This window comes from Schistosoma mansoni, chromosome 3 (genome assembly GCF_000237925.1).
Source record: "Schistosoma mansoni strain Puerto Rico chromosome 3, complete genome".
Taxonomy (NCBI): Eukaryota; Metazoa; Platyhelminthes; class Trematoda; order Strigeidida; family Schistosomatidae; genus Schistosoma; species Schistosoma mansoni.
Genome location: NC_031497.1, coordinates 25,986,665 through 25,992,664, shown reverse-complemented (window position 1 = coordinate 25,992,664; position 6,000 = coordinate 25,986,665).

Genomic DNA, 6,000 nt, shown 5'->3' with positions numbered 1-6,000 from the left:
AAATGAATTTAAACTTCACCCCATTGCATAAGCAATTGGCTATCAGGACTCAATGGCCGAGTGGATAACGTGATGCCGTTTGAAGCGAATGTTAATGGGTTCGAGTCAAAGGAACATCAACTCTGAAATGCAGAGACACCCAACTGACGAGTCCCAAATAGGATGAAACGCCTATCCTCGATTCCATTGCTACCCACTATCCATCTTTGCTTACAATTAATTGATAGTTCACAAATTTTCATAGTTGAAATCATGAATCAATTAAAGCTAGATAACCATGGGAAACCTCGAAGCACTGGATGGCCGTTTCGTCTTATTATGGGATTCCTCTAACGCGAAACTGATAGGTCCTAGGTTCAAATCTCGAAGTCGTGGATACGCACAGCTGAGGTGTCTCACAATAGGAGGAAACGGCCATTCAGTGCTTCCATGTTTTCTTTAGTGGTCTAGCTTCAATTGACTCATTCTTTAAATAATGTTTTTATTGGTTAAAACTAATAATTTACATTTATGATTAAATTACAACGCATTGTAATCTTATATAATGAAATCTATGGAAGAAGATTTGTTAAGTTTGAGATTTGCATACTGAATGCATTTTGATAATCACAGTGAAACTTGCACTAAGTATTGTATTAGATATTATATACTAGGATAGAAGATTATCAATAGAAGGGACATTTACCATAATCGTAAAAAGTATTAAGACAAATGTTCATAAATGTTGTTGTGAATTTCAATATAAAATTTATATCTATTTATTTATCTATCTATCCACACTATCTATCCACATTATCTATCCGCACTATCTATCTATCTATCTATCTATCTATCTATCTATCTATCCATCTATCTTATCTATCTATGTATGTATGTATTACCACCTTTTTATTTTGATGTTAATAAACATGTTTAGCCAACATCTTTTTGGATTTAAACATTAAGTTATCATTTGTAATACTTTTGTGATGTGGTCTACTTATATCCTCATAAGTAGTATATGGTGATGGTCAGACATAGAATGTATTTTGGCAGAAGATTGATAAGGAAATAAAAAGAATGAAGCGCAATCGGTATGAAAATGTATGAACAATGAAATCATAGAAGATGGACTGATATTTACAGAAGGAACAGTCAAGATTGAGACAATTGATTGTTATTTTGAAAATTAACCGTTTGCTGTATGGTTATCAGAATTTAGTGAGATAGTCTGTAATTTTGTGCTTAACTACATTCAATTGTCCCCAACTAGTGTTTTGTTCACCACACTTCGACAATGTAGAAGATGATCTCAACATGAATTCTAAATGATAAAGAGAGAAAATTATTTATTAATTCTGGCACTGGTGATCTCTTGATTGATATCAACCTATTTTGAATGGAATCAAAGAAAGAGTAGTTAACGAATGTTGTGGTAGATGGTGTCGACCTGTTGACGACTAGATGAATAACTCTGGTAGTCATCTAACAACCAATTATTCCTAAGATTATGAAACTCTTTTGCTCTTCTGAAATACAAAAGAAATGAGGAGATATTATAACCACAATTATCAATAAAAAGTCTGAGGGTTATAAATATTTCAACTAGACTTTTTCTATATAGTTATGAGGAAATATTCTAGATATCTCAGAGTCAAAAATTTAGCATCTGTATTGTTGAAACCAAATTTGTCACTAGCATGATAAGCAAAGATGGATAGTGGCTAGCACATATGCCAATTAGAGACTGACCAGTTGCAGTCCTAACACATCGATGAGAAGATTCAAACAAACAATACTAAATGAATTCAAATTTGTTATTGTTTTGAAGGATTGTTCACACCAACTAACAATTCCTCTTGAAGAAAATATTTGCTGATTAAATGTATCTATCCAGTCTTTAATGAACTAATACAATATACCCTGACAATAAACGTCTTAACCTTCGAGTTTCTAAAAGTACCATAGACAATCTAGTAAGACCTCATATCATTCATGCCTATTACTTGACAATACGCAGTTATTCTCAAGTCCAACTAATAATAGCATTTAGATCCCTGTGGATTCGTATAGCAGATAAATCAATGTTATGTAGTGTGTACGAAAGACCATATAATCTTGTTCTCTCCAAAGTATATTATTTTCCTGTCTATTTCATGTCACCTACCACGCCTTGATATTATATCTATATTATAACAAAATCGACGATATCAGGAGACAAGGATTTCTACATACAAATACAGAAAAATAACATTAATATCACAAGTGTGCACATAGGAGAAATCAGTCATTCTATTTTTGTTGTTAATTCAAACAACCTGCAAGTTCGTTAGAGCATTTTAAAAGAAATGATGTTTTCATATCAGTTAAATGGGTATAATTTCATGAATTAATAATGATATAATTGTCCTAAAATTCTCTACCATAGAAAGATTCTATAGAACAATTTCAAAATATAACATACAACATTTGGTATTGTTTGCCTGTATTTTCCCATTGTTGTTTAGGGCTGCAATTTATCAGTCTCTTGTTGGTATGTATGAATACTATGTGGATTTCCTCGATATTGCCTCAAGTCACAAGCTTTATATGAAGAGATGGATGGTGGCTAGTAGTAGAATCCAGGACGAGCGTTTCATCCTATTTGGTAAACGTCAACTAGATGTACCTTCATCCCAGAATTGATGTTCACTCCGAGACTCAAAGTTATTACCGTTCACTTCAAACGTTATCCACTTAGCTACTGAGTTCTGATACAAGAAAAAAAAATATTTCCCCCCACTGATGAAACCTGTTAGTAACTTATTTTTATGAATACAAAAATTCAATGTGTCAATTGATTTTTATAAATTTTCAGATCAGTCATATCCACCAATAGAAAATGGGATTTTCATTATCCTATCGTTTTTATTACCGTGTAGATAGACCAGAAATACTGAAAATACTATTACAGTTTTTGTAATTTCCTATTAGTTATATTCTATAGGAATATTATAAACACTTAAAAGGTATATTTATCAATGCTAATAGAATAGTGACATACATTGTTTGTTTATACTTATAATGTAACTTGCCTGAAAATCCTTAGTAGTTATGATAACCAGAATCTAGAATAAAGAACTTTAATTGCCATGAACTAGATTACGAAAAAACAGATAATCATGTGTCATCAGAATTTTATTAATTTAATTATACTACTTAACAACATTAAAGTAGCTAAAATATTGTTATAAATAAAATGACTGGAGTGGAATTCGAATCGCGTCTGTTATGTTATAGGAAATCACTGAAGACAACTGGTGAACGGTCGCTCAAATTCGTGGATTGTTCGGAGTTAGACAAAAACACTATCGGATGCCGTCTCAGTGGTCTATCGGTCAAGTGCTCTGGCACGAGACTGGTAGGTCCTGGATCCAAACCTCCGAGTGCGGGATCGTGGATGCGTAACTATGAAAATACTAAATCTCCAAAAAACCCCTTCCGATAAAAATGGTTTCAGTTGGACGAGACAAACACTTTCCTAAACAGTGATTTGTGATTACCTAATGGGCACAATAGATGCTTAGAAATAGCTATGATATATTTTAGTGAGGTTAGGTGAATAGTTTTATAACTTTCATGTCAATGAAGCTAATTGCTTTTAGGTAAGTAGTTTCTGTAAATCTCTGTCCTAGACATATATTCACTTATTCACTTGAAAGTAAAGTTTAAGCATCCTTAATTTATTTAAGAGGGTCACTGATTTCTACCGCATTAAATACTTGTTCACCAAAGGTTGGTAGTTTTTTCGGCATTTCCTCTTGACGAAATTTTTGAACCTGATACTACTATTATAAAATCTATTTGATATTCAACGGAGTTGTATGGTTTTATTTGTCATAATAAAGTAGACATGTAGCCAAGGAATTGAGAGGAACTGGACAACATTATCACCAAGTAAAATAAGAAGCAACATAATTTTATAACTAATATTTAAATTATTTAATTTCGTTGCTACAGTAAAATTTAAATTTTAGGTCATTAGTATTGGTTACCTATTTACTTACTTACGCCTGTTACTCCCGATCGAGCATAGGCCGCCAACCAGCATTCTACAACCCACTCTGTCCTGGGCCATTCTTTCTAGTTCTATCCAACTTTTGTTCATTCTTCTCATGTCTGTCTCCATTTCTCGACGTAATGTGTTCTTTGGTCTTCCTCTTTTACTTAAGCCTTCAGGATTCTATGTGAGGGCTTGACTTGTGACACAGTTTGGTGATTTCCTCAATGTGTGTCCTATCCACTTCCAGCATTTCTTCGTGATTTCTTCCTCCACTGGATGGAATCTGGTTTGTTGTCTCCCACAGTGTCTGGCCAACGGATCCGAAGTATCTTGCGTAGACAAATGTTAATAAACACTTGTATCTTCTGGATGATGGCTTTTGTAGTTCTCCATGTCTCCGAACCATACAATAGAACTGTCTTCATATTTGTATTGAAGATTCTGATATTGGTGTTGGTTGACAATTGTTTTGACTTCCAGATGTTATTCAGCTGTAAATGTGCTGATCTTGCTTTGCCGGTCCTCGCCTTCATATCTGCATCAGATCCACCATGTTCATCGATGATGCTGCCCAGATATAATAAAGGTTTACACATCCTCCAAAGCTTCTCCGTCAGGTGTAATTCGATCGGTTCATGTTGTATTGTATCGGAGAGTCTTTCTTTTCCCTTTGTTTATATTGAGACCTACTGCTGCTGCATTGGTCGTTTTCTCCTGCATTTGTTGTTGCGTTTGTGATAGAAGATCCAGATCATCTGCGAAGTCTAAATCGTCCAGCTGCATCCTAGCTATCCATTGTATCCTGTGCTTCCCTCCAGATGTTGACGCCTTCATGATCCAGTCGATCACCAGGAGAAAGAGAAAGGGTGAGAGTAAGCAACCTTGCCTAACACCGGTCTTTACCTCGATTGAGTCGGTGAGTTGTCCTCCGTGGACGATTTGGCAGTTTAGTCCATCATAGGAATTCCGTATGATATCGACTATCTTCTCAGGCACATCGCAGTGTCGAAGAAGCCTCCATATTGTTGTCTTGTCCGCGCTATCAAATGCTTTCTCGTAGTCAATGAAGTTGATGTAGAGTGATGAATTCCATTCGATTGATTGTTCCACAATGATCCTTAGTGTTGCGATTTGGTCTGTACACGATCGATCCTTACGAAATCCAGCCTGTCCGTCTCGGAGTTGGGCGTCTACGGAGTTCTTCATTCTGTTCAACAATACCCTATTGAAGAATTTTCCTGGTATTGAATGAAGAGTGATGCCCTGTAGTTATCACACCTGCTGAGATCGCCTTTCTTTGGTACCTTGACCAGAATTCCTTCTTTCCAGTCTGTTGGTATTTTTTCTTCAACCCAAATCTTACTGAAGAGGATGTGGAGTATCTCTGCAATTGCTGCTACATCTGCTGGTAGGCGGCCTAAGCTCCATTGGGAGTAACAGGAGTAATTAATAAGTAAATACGTCTGCTTTCAGTGCTTCTGCTGGAACGTTGTATGGTCCCACTGCTTTACAGCTCTTGATTTGTCTGATGGCCCTGTTGATCTCTTTAATTGTTAGTGGGCCAACATTGATGGGAAGGTCCATGGGTGCCATTTCGATGTTGGGTGGGTTCAATGGGGCTGGTCGATTTAAGAGTTGCTTAAAGTGTTCTACCCACATGTTTTGGTGTTCTTCAACGTTGATGATTACCTTGCTTTTCACTAGTCGTTCTGGTTTACGATAATTTCCAGCAAGCTTCTTTGTTTTTGCGATGAATGTGTCTTTGTAATGTGCCAACTGATTTTCGTCTGATTCCAAGATCTAGGAAATGGAATTTACCTTCGACTCCATATTCCATAGTGAATTCTATATCCTTGCATGCTTCATTAAACAGACTGAATACGTTCATAGAGTGCTTGTGATTGTTGTAAACAAGAAATTTGTCACCATGTATCTACAGTAGAGTGTGGCACCATCGATTGCGTGCCTAAGCTTCTTCT